The following is an 11,696-nucleotide window of genomic DNA, read 5'->3' on the forward strand; positions in this document are numbered from 1 at the left end:
TCTTCCAAAAAGCATCTTTCTTATCACTTCAGGGAAGAGGCCTCCCTTTGGGGCACTGAAGCACCAAGTGGGATGTAGTGAGATCACAGGATAAAGGCGACTTCCTGCTTTCGGTCTCTTTGATTTCTTCTTTAGAGAATCTAAGAGGAAAAGAGAGAGATGGGAAAGCCCACGTTCCTCCTTTTAAAGGTCTTCTCGGGGAACCTGCCACCCTTAGCGGGCCTCAAGTTCGTCATCATAACGAGTTCCATATATCCTTGGAAGAGGGTTGCGATAGTGTGAGAGGCCATACAGAGCAAACCCTGTAGGACCTGGATGGTGAAGCCAGGCGTCAACAGCCAAAACATCCCTGCGTGTCCTTCACGTTGCAAGTGAATGAATCACGACCTGTTGTTTTTGGAGGCATATCTTGATCTCTACGGTGGACACTGCTGTTCTTCCTGCCGCCAGAATTCCTGTCAGTACTTGTTTCAGCGGGAGCGTTGCGCATCTCGTCTGTGTCTTGGAGAGATGGAACGTGACACAGTTTTTCCAGGGGTGGGCTGCCATTTCTCATGAAAAATTCCAGACGTTCCCTTGTTAGACACAACTTCCTTTTATCGCCAGGCCCCCTCCTAGGGAGGCGCACTGCCCTCAGTCACTTTCGAGCCTCGTGGGACATGGATTCCTTGTCAAAGACTTTCTTGGTCCTTATACTCATGTCTGGATTGATCCCAATCCAGGAGAAAAACATGGGGCAGTTACTGTCATCTGATTTCAAAATACACTGATTTGGGGTCAAATCTAACTCAAATTTGAGTTTCAGTCTGTGCCTGCCTTCAGCTGCCACCATGATGGGCTAGGAGGAGGGGGCGGTTACGGTACAGCGGTCAGGAGCGAAGCCTTCAGCATCCTACTGCTTTGTTTTCATGGCTTGTCTCTGCTGTTAGCTGTGTAACCTTGGCCCAGTTACTTGATCTCACTGAACGTCAGTTTGTTCAGCTGTAAAATGGAGAGGTCATCGCAGCCAATCTCCATAACAATCATGCCAAATGAATCCACACAAAACATTTAGTGCAGTACCAGACGCTACTAGTGAGTAGAGGATACTGGATTTATCTGGTATGAAAGTAACTTCATAGAGTGAGCTTTAGTAACACAATGTAGTAATAAGAAGTCATTTCCAGGCTTCCCTGGTGGCGCAGTGGTGGAGAGTCCGCCTGCCGACGCAGGGGACACGGGTTCGTGTCCCGGTCTGGGAGGATCCCACATGCCGCGGAGCGGCTGGGCCCCTGAGCCATGACAACTGAGCCTGCGCGTCCGGAGCCCGTGCTCCGCAACGGGAGAGGCCACAGCAGTGAGAGGCCTGCGTACCGCAAAAAAAAAAAAAAATAGACATCATTTCCAGGGACTTCCCTGGTGGTCCAGTGTGCTCCCAATGCAGGGGTGCTGGGTTCGATCCCTGGTCGGGGAACTAAGATCCTGCAAGCATGCGCAACTGGGAGTCCACATGCCGTGACTGAGAGGTCCACATGTCGCAACTAAAGATCCCACACACCGCAGTGAGGATCCCACATGCAGCAGCTAAGACCTGGCACAGCCTAAATAAATAAATATTTTTTTAAAAAAAAGAGAGAGAAAGAAAATAAGTCATTTCCAGAGCCCTCTGCCATAATGAGCCTTGATCCCTGGAGCAACAAGCGGGACCCACAGATTTATTCTCAACCCCTCAACCCTTTACTGTTCTTACTTATTTACTCAGTTCCTCCATCGCCCAGACCTGCCCTTGTCCAAAGGCTCAGTGGCCTCCTCGCTGTCTATTTCATTCAGGACCTGATGGTGAAACTAGGCAAATGGGAAAGCTGTTCCAAGGTGTGAATTCCTTCAACACCTTCAGGGCGTGTGCCAGCCCCGTGCTAGACATTAGGGATACACCTTGAGCCAGGGGAACGTGGTCTCTAACCTCATGGAGCTTACTTGGATTTGAGGTTAACATGGTCACTCTGCTCTAGCCACACCACTTCTGCTTATTCAATGTCCTGAATATGTCAAGCACGTTCCTGCCTCAGGGCCTTTGCACTGGCTGTTTCTGCCACTTGAACACTATGTGTCCAGACATCTTCATAGCTTGTTCCCCTAATTCCTTTGAGCCGATGATAAAACAAGCATTCCCTTGTCGGATGCCTTTCCTAATCACTTTATCTAAAATAGGCTTCCGACCCCTATTCGTCTCTGCCTTCCCTGTTTTATTTCTTTATAGCACTTATTAGCACATGACATATAACTGAGTCTCTATTTGTTAACTGCTTATCTCTTTCCACTAAAATGTAAGCTCCAGAGAACACAGACCTTGCCTATTTTGTTTACTACTGTATCCCCGGTACCCAGAGCCATGCCTAAGACATCCTGGGTGCTCAGATAATATTCAGTGATGAATGAGTAAATAAAAACAAATACTTAAACATGCAATTACAGGCTAATGAGCTAAGTGTGAGATTGGAGATACACAGGATGGTATAGGAGCCCATGTGAAGGGTGCTCAACTCAGAAGCAGAGGCCAAAGCAGGGGCAGGAGGAAGTTAGAAGGAACGGTCTGTGCAAAGACCCGGGGATGGAAGGGAGCATGGTGCACTCGAGAGTCTGGGGGTCTTCAGGGTGGTTGGAACGCGTCATAAAGGGACAAGAAATAAGGCCAGAGGTACCAGTTCACAGGGCAGGCTTTCTAGTCCTGGTGTCCCCCTGTCATCTCACACTCTCTTGGTGGCTGAAGCACGTAAATAACAATCAGGTAGAGACCCAAGTGCTAGGATAGAAACTGCATATGCCTAAAACTAAAGGAAAATAGAAGAAACCACAGGCCTAGGCTGGCATGGAGTGAAACAGGTAAAAACACGAGAACAATTAGTACTTTAATCTTGTGTTACACTAGGTTAATAAATTCCATGTATTCATTTATTCTTGAATATTCTTTAACTTATTCTTTTAACTTAGCAAATATTAACTACCTACTCTGTGCTAGGCACCGTCTAGCCACAGAGGTGTTTAACCCAGAAAGATGACGTACTCCCCACCTTCATACAGCTTACTGTCCAGGGGGGTGAAAGAAGGAAAAACAAACAAACCAAGAAAAAAAAGAAGGAAAATCACTGCAAGTTGTAATAAAACCTGAAGGAAATCAATAAGAAGCCAGACAGGACACCTGCTAGCAGCAGAATGGCATGAACTCTGTGAGCGGCTGACTTACCCAAAGATGACCAGGTGTGTGGTCGGGGATGCTTGAGGGAGCCGTGGAAATGGTCACAGTCATGCTTCCTGTCTTCCTTCCTGGCACGGGTGACAGTTACCTAGAAATGCTTCTGTGAGGACCTGACCAGAGAATCTTCATTGGTGGGTTATTTGGAGGGACGTCCGTTTTATTCCAAAACCTCTCCTTTGCATCTAATCACTGGCCATTTCTCCTTCCAAGAGGTACCAAGAACATCCCCTTCTGTCTCCAGGACCTTTGGGGCTGTCGAAAATGTCCCAGCCCACTCTTTTTTTCTTTTCCATTATGCTTTATTACAGGATATTGAATATAGTTCCCTGTGCTCTACAGTAGGACCTTATTGTTTATCCATCTTATATATCAATATAATAGTTTGCATCTGCTAATCCCAAACTCCCACTCCATCACCCCCATGCCCCCTCCCTCTTTGAAACCACAAGTCTGTTCTCTATGTCTGTGAGTCTGTTTCTGCCTTGTAGATAGGTTCGTTTGTGTCATATTTTAGATTCCACATATAAGTGATATCATATGGTATTTGTCTGACTTACTTCGCTTAGTATGATCATCTCTAGGTCCATCCATGTAGCTGCAAATGGCAGCCCACTTTTCAGGGTCATCATTCGGCTCCTTTGCCTCTAGTTCATTTAGGACAATAGGTATAAATGCACCCTCTTCACAGACTGTGCAGGGCATAGGGCCCCCCAAAATGCGGGAGCTCCCCTCTCCCGGAGTTAGATCAATGCAGTCAGTCAGCAACGTCTCCTGAGGCCTGCTGGACTGACACTGTTCTAAACTCAACTTCCACTCCCCACAGGGTTCACTTTATGATGAAGAACGGGCAAAGGGCCACTTCCTGGGGTTGTCAGGCGTGGGACCCCAATATAAATGCGCCCCTCATCGGGTGTGGGATTGCTCTGGTTGCGTTCCCTCTCAGGCTGCACCTGTGTCCTCCCCCTACACTCCACAAATGTCCTCCTGCCACAGAGATGACCTCGGAATCCTCCCTTCCTCCCCTGGAATCTCTCCCATCAGAAAGGTTCTTTCCCTCTCACCCCACTAAGTATGTCTAAGTATGTTCCGCCCGTGACCCATTCCCTTCAATACACCTGCCTTGTGGTCCCAAGTCCAGCGAATTGTCTTGTTGTTTGTCCTTGGGTTCCTACGAATACCTGTGGGCAGAATTATCAGCAAGCTTCGAAAGATCAAGACGTATCTGTGTATTTGGAACAATTGTTATGACAAGTCAAACGTGAATCCGGAAAACGAGAAAACTTACGTAAACACACCCAAGACAGCACCTGTACCAGAGAAGCGCTGATGGAAAGCAGTTATCAGTCAAGGATAGACTGTTTTTATACATATAACTGAATCACTTTTCAGTGCGCCTGAAACTAACACAACATTGTAAATCAACTATACTTCAATTTCAAAAAAAGAAAAAAAATTATATTCCAGAAAAGAAGAATAGGTCGTTTTAAACTCTGTGTTTGCTTCCTGGGGGAAGAAATATGTGGGTATGGTCTGGAAGGGCGTAGGGTGACTTTTCTCCCCCAGCTACACGATTCCCCCTGGCGACAGCCACTGCCAACCGTTGCTTGTGCATTTTCCACAGGTTTTGTGAAGAGCTTTCTTAATAAGTGAGGCTTTCACTGTGGAGAACAAATTACTCTAACCTGGCTTCACAGTGACTTGTGGAAACGATCGTCTTCCCTCTCCTCCTGACTCCAGCCAATCCCCGTCATCACCTGCACGTTTCCATTGCGTTATTCCATTCTGAAAGAGAAGATGAATAAAGGTAACAAAAAGGCTTTGAAGGAATGTAGACTCTCCACTGTGGCCAAGGTTAGCAGGAATCATACTTGGCTCGGAGCCCCTTCAGAGCTCTGAGCCTGAAGCCAGTTTCTCTATAATGGAATTGTTCCCTAATTGTTCCCTAATGAAAAGGAATTATAATGTTTGATACGATAATTATATATTGTAGAATGTATTTATAGAAAAAAATAAATGCACCATTGCTAGTACAATAGCAGAAATATATATATATATATAAAGGTGGTGGGACTATTTGTGAATTGCTTGCTTGCTTTTTTCTACTTTCTAAATATTCTTTAATGTGCTTTATAATAAAAATATATATACTTTACAATTTGCAATGCTTTGATTTAATTTTATCTGGCATTCACTCTGCACGTGTATTTAAATATTAATTACACTCCACTGAGAGGAAAGGTAATAAACTCTTCCATGAACACAAACGCATCGAGCAAATGAAATCCACTCTGTTCCGGCCTGTATGTTTATTTCTTGAGAGCATATACAGCATCACAGAAAGTGATGATTCTCTGCCAGGCTTGAGTGTTGGGCTCACCTAGGGATCTTTAGAAAAATCCAGAGGCATAGGTCCTGCCCACAGAGATTCTGATGTCGTTCTGTGGTGTGGCCTGGTTTGGGGTTTTTAATAAGCTTCCCAAGTAATTCTAACATGGAATCAAGGTTGAAAATCACTGATTTAAAAAAAGAAAACAGGAGTGAACCCCACTGAGAATTTACTAAAATAAAACGTCTAAGAGAGTGTCTTTATGAACTACAGCCAATCTTGCTCAAATTAGTAGAAAAATCTAGCATTTTGACAGTTCAAGAATGAAAAAGACCCTAGAATTTAAAGTTTATTACAAATAATCATGATCTTCCATACTCAGCATGTGCCTGGCATTTTATATATATCACCTCTAATCTGCATATGAGCTCTAGACATTAAATAGCGTGGGACCCTAGTTCCCTGATCAGGGATCGAACCCTGACCCCCAGCAGGGGAAGCTCAGAGTCCTAACCACTGGACCGCCAGGGAAGTCCCCAGTACCCATTTTATTTATTTTTATTTTTATTTTTTTGCGGTACACGGGCCTCTCACCGCTGTGGCCTCTCCCGTTGCGGAGCACAGGCTCCGGACGCGCAGGCTCAGCGGCCATGGCTCACGGGCCCAGCCGCTCCGCGCATGTGGGATCTTCCCGGACCGGGGCACGAACCCGCGTCCCCTGCATTGGCAGGCGGACTCTCAACCACTGCGCCACCAGGGAAGCCCCCCAGTACCCATTTTAAAAGATGAGATTCAAAGAAGTTGCGCAATTTGCCCCAAAACACGCAGCCAGTAACAGAAGGGGCTGGGGGCTTACAACTCTGATGCAGAAGCCTGCGCTTACTTCCCACCCCACGTCACTTCCACTTAAGAATAAAAGATGCAACTGTCACGCAGAACAATGCACAGAGTATGATCTAACTTTCGTTAAAACAAACAGTTCTCAGTGTGCGTGCCTGGAAGAGATCCAGGTGGATGGTCACCACCCTGCTGACCCCCTTCTGGGGAGGCAGGCCCAGAGATTTTTGCTTTACATACTTTAAATATTTCTGTTGTTTGGATGTTTTTACAAGGAGCATGAGTTCTATTTGTAAAGTATAATCTATAAAATACTAATACTGAAGTAACCATCACCAGTAGTTGGGGCTCGAGGGTGAACTTCTCAAGTCCAGTCCAGGGTTCCCTAAACATTTGTCCTCTTCATTGTCAACCATGAGTCATAGCCCTGCCTCGGGGGGATTCACACAAAGGGAATAGTGTGTAAACTATATCTACATTATATCACCTATAATTATTATAATAATCTATGCATCACTGTGCCATAAAGCAGAAACTAACACAACATCGTAAACCAATTATACTCCAATAAATAATTAATAAAAAATGATCTATGCAGTTCTTTACCCTGAAAGATCTTTAAATTTCTTCCTTATTTAAAAACCTGGCAGGACTTCCCTGATGGTGCAGAGGTTAAGAATCTGCCTGCCAATGCAGGGGACACGGGTTCGAGCCCTGGTCCAGGAAGATCCCACATGCTGCGGAGCAACTAAGCCTGTGCGCCACAACTACTGAGCCTGCGTGCCACAACTACTGAAGCCCGCGCACCTAGAGCCCATGCTCCGCAACAAGAGAAGCCACCGCAATGAGAAGCCTGCGCACCACAGTGAAGAGTAGCCCCTGCTCGCCGCAACTAGAGAAAGCCCAGGTGCAGCAATGAAGACCCAACGCAGGCAAAAATAAATTTTAAAAAAAGATTAAAAAAAAACAACTGGCATTTTTGCGGATGGGGAACTGAGGTCCGACTCACGCAATACTTCCATGGCTGTTTACACGGCTTCAAAGTTTCCGAATTCAAAATCTCCTTTCCTGGCACCAGCCCTGCTCCAACTCTGCATTCTGGGGAGGTTGGTGACTTCCCATGAAGTCACATTGGACAACGATTAGGTCATTTTTAAAACTTGTTTGCTCTTTTAACCATGAGGGGAAAAAAGTCCAAATGAGTCAAAACAAAACAGCAACCCTATGTGTCCAGAGATGTCCATGGAGAAAGTGGAGATAAACAAGCCGCACTCCTGCGTCTCCTAACAGCAGTGTGTCTCAGCTCACTCTTTAAAAGCTGCAGGGTGCCAAGCCCTGGGTTTTATCAGACCCCCTCAGCTATCCCCACAGCTCTACCAGGACTCACTGCAGGGGACCAAGAGCCCATCGTGTGGTTTCCAAACATCAGAGCAGGCCTCGGTCACAAACAGTTCCATGTTTTTGTTTTTAGCATAAGATAGAACAAATAAACTCTGCAGACTGCTTGGTCCTCAACGGTATTGATGAAGAGAAATTGCAGATCACAGAGACACGCTTTAAATTAACAGGATGTACATGAGCCAGACGTAATTAACCGAGCAGGACCAAGGGAAAAGAACCTGCTTTGGAACACTTGTTGAAACCCCCCATGCAACTTCTCAAATAAAAACTCCAGGATTTAACTGCTACCTCTGACATAGTATAAAATAAGGAACAGCCACTTCCTGGAGAAAGTTGACTATAAGTTGAAGGGAAAGGAGAGATTGATCTTCCCTCTGCAGGAAGCAGGGAGGTCCTCGTGGTCTCAACAGCCCTTTCATGTGAACACGTAGCCCTGAGACCGGGGTTCAGGCCGAGTTAATTAGCAGCGTCTGCTTGGGAGAAAGTTCCAAGCAGGATGCTGAGCTGGAAGGAGGGGCAGGCCAGAGCTCACGTAGGGGCCGACCCGTCCTGCTGGGCCTCTGACGACAAATGGGGTGCGGAGTCTGGGTGAAAAGGGGGTACGGGCATTGAAGAGAGAAAAGACACGTGCTCTCCCTCTCACACACACACACAGGATGGGAACACAAAACAAATGATGGGAAGTGTGATGAAAAAGATCTAGGTCCCAAGAGGAGCCAGATTAGAGAAATGCTGACGTGTTAGCAACGGGTCACATACTCGAAAGTGGGCACGGCCCAAAATGAAGGGCCCGGTCAGCCTTCTTCTGAAGAGGGAGAAGTAACTGGTGAGGGGAGAGTGTGTGTAAAGAGAGGAGAGACGAACTTTTCGTGACTATTAGAGGCTGTTTATCAGGTAGTTGGAGTGGGGGGGGGGGGGGGATGGGAGCGTCCAGGAATGAAAGTCTTCATCAGAGAAAGAGCTGAAGGCCTCAGGGCTGGTTCCGGGGTTAGAAAGGATGAAACAAGATTCAGAATCAGGGGAAATGAGAGGGCAACATGGGTGGGGGGAGAGGGGGGCAGCAGCTAATACTCAGGGAGCAGCTCCTATAGACCAGGCAGCAGCCCTTACCCTTCAGCTACACCATCTCTCTTTTCTCCATAAACTTGAGGTAGCTTCTAGAAAATTCTACTCCATGGAGGAGGAATTCTGCGGCTACAAAAAATTAAGTAATAGGATCAGCTTACACAGCCATTAAAGGAGGTAGAGATGGGACCTCACCTCACTGCGGCCTTGACGCCAAAGCCCCTTGCTCTATCCCCTTCACCGTGCTGTCACTCAAGGTGGGGACAAGCCATGGAATACCTTAAAAGGAAAAAAGAAAGAAACAGCCTGAGAAAGTTGAGAGCAATAGGAAAGTATCCAATCAGTCTGACTGACCCTCTCAAGGGCTCTGACATCTTAAGATGCATGGCCTACGTGACATAGCACCTGAGTAGGAGAGTTTAATATTTTGGCATATTGTTTTTCTGGGTGTGGTGCGCTATTGTTACAGGCTGCACACCCAGACAACATTGTGTGAGGGTTGCTGCTTACCTGGAAACTCCAGGCACCAGGATTTTAACTGCAAGAGTCAGAAGGGGTCCACCCTGTGCAGGTATCTTGCTGTAATAACAGCTGGCAGCTCTCTGGGACCCAGGACTTTATGAAGATGACAGAAGGAAGTATCGAGAATGCTTGAACCCGCACTACGAAATAAGACCAACGCAGGTATTTCTAGATAACTTACAACTTGATGCAACAAACTGTACATGATATAGAAAGGAGTTTTGGCAGAAACTCCCAAATTCTTCTCCCTGAAGGGTAAGAAAAACTCTCTAGCCAGGGGTGGCTCAGAGAACGTTCTGGTCTGAAGTCCTCTACATCTTGGGTTTTCACGTTCGGTGTTCTCCTAAGCTTATTCCACGTCGGTCTCATGTCTCTACATGGGACTTGCTCAGATTTCACTTTGTGCAGTAAATACTGAGTAATAATATTCCTAAGGAGATTTGTTCTCTGCCATGGGCTCACCCAAATGCCTGCTACTACTGACTGCTGCTTTGCCAAGGGTTTCTCTACCAGAAAGTCTGAAAACCCATGGTTCTGGACAGTGGTATTTGGATTCTGCCCAGTTTGTGTCAGAAGAGACTGTATTCAGCTTCTCCTGATGGGAAGAGTGACCTCTTTATTTGGGACCCTCTTCTGATTGAGAACAGGGATGCTGGGACACTTGGTGTGTAGTGTATCACAAATCTTTAGGAATAAGAGTTCAGGGGGCTTCCTATTAACTATTTCATCCTCAGTATTGTGGAGGCTGCACTACAATATACCACTAAAGGCCTAGGCCTAGTAGGTCTGTAGGTCCTTAAAAGAAAACCATCCAGGTTTTGATAGTAGGGGAACTAATTCAATTTAAATGAAACGTGAACACCTTTGACGTGCTAGGTGCTATGTTCGGAGCTTCACATACGTGCTTTTATTTAGTCCTAGAATGTCTTTACGAGGTGGGTGTTCTATGCCCATCTTACAGATGAGGAAACCGAGACTCTAAGAAATTAGCTGGCTTGTACAAGGTCAAGGTCACACAGCCACTAGGAGACCAGAAGATCTAGGATTTCAAATATTTTATGGTTGGTGGTGCTAAGAACACATAACATAAAATTTACCATCTTAACTATTTTTAAGGTATAGTCCAGTAGTGTTAACTCTGTTCATATACTGTGCAAAAGATTTCTGGAATGTTTTCACCTTGCAAAACTGAAACTCTAAATCCATTGAACAATAACTCCCCCTCCCCCCTCCCTGTAGTCCCTGGCAACCGTGAGTCTACTTTCTGTTTCTATGAGTGAGTTTGAGTACTCTGGATACCTCTTATAAGTGGAATCATACCTAGTATTTTTCTTTCTGTGACTGACTAGTTTCACTTAGCATAATGACCTCAAGATCCATCCACGTTGTAGCATGAGTCAGAATTTCCTTTCTTCTTAAGGCTCCGCAATATTCCATTGTATGCATACACCACATTTTCTTTACAGAGCTAGGATTTTATTTTATTTTACTTTATTTTATTTTATTTTTAGAGCTAGGATTTTAATCCAAGTTCGGGAGGCTCCAGATCCCATGCTCCTCTCTTGTGCGTAAACCACGTTCTCTGGTCAGTGCTTTAAAGAGAACTGTATATTTCACATTCTACATTAAATGCAAGAGAAGTGAGACAGCGGTGTCCCGTTTCCGCTCTCAGCACTGCAAGCCCAGAGGTGGAGTGGCAGAGGGCTGCCTGACTTACACGCTTCCAGGGGAAGCACCCCGACCTTCTCCTCGCACCGAGCCCAGCTCGCCACTCCTCCCATCACTGCCTCCTGACACACGCCTGCTCCAGCACACGCCCGGGCCTCTCCTCTCCGGTATGTCACGTACCAAGGTCTCCAGGACGTCTCCGGCTGAATATAAATAGCCCTGAGACCTCAACCTCCCCACCCTTCCTCACCCAGCCTTCCCTGTTGCCCAACTTCCCCGTCCTGTGGGCTGTGCCGGTGTCCTGCTGCTTCTGCAAGTCTGCAGCCTGGTAATCTTTGCCGCCTCTCCGGTTTTCATCACTCACCAGCCACTGCCAAGGACAGCAGCTTCCTCCTCGGCAACCCGAATCTTTCCCTTCCCCGGAATCCCATGCAAATCCCTCTACCAGACCCAGATGGCTTTGCACCTGCAACGTGGTTCTTCCAATTCGCCCCCAACACTCCCACCCTCCCCTCCCCCACCCCCGAAGACCGGTCTTGAATTACCTGTAACCGTTTCTCCACAGTCATCTAATCAAGGCAAGCTCAGCACCGTCCTGCTCAGTTCTTTCCCCCAGCTGCTCCTCCTTGCGTCCTCCATCTT

The 11,696-nt window shown here is 46.5% G+C and overlaps 1 long non-coding RNA gene across 2 annotated transcripts; it reads right to left on the reverse strand.

Annotated features, from left to right (window-relative positions):
• Nucleotides 1–1,382: 1,382 nt before the first annotated feature.
• LOC116742866 lies at nucleotides 1,383–11,439 on the reverse strand. Of its 2 annotated transcripts, none has more exons than XR_004346610.1 (6): nucleotides 11,104–11,439; nucleotides 9,060–9,143; nucleotides 4,918–5,017; nucleotides 3,793–4,457; nucleotides 3,224–3,345; nucleotides 1,383–1,580 (listed from the first exon to the last, which is right to left on the reverse strand). It is a non-coding gene; the product is annotated as an uncharacterized LOC116742866 (long non-coding RNA). The 2 variants fall into 2 exon arrangements; XR_004346611.1 differs by lacking the exon at nucleotides 11,104–11,439 and adding an exon at nucleotides 9,375–9,545.
• Nucleotides 11,440–11,696: the final 257 nt, after the last annotated feature.

This window comes from Phocoena sinus, chromosome 18 (assembly GCF_008692025.1).
Source record: "Phocoena sinus isolate mPhoSin1 chromosome 18, mPhoSin1.pri, whole genome shotgun sequence".
NCBI lineage: Eukaryota > Metazoa > Chordata > Mammalia > Artiodactyla > Phocoenidae > Phocoena > Phocoena sinus.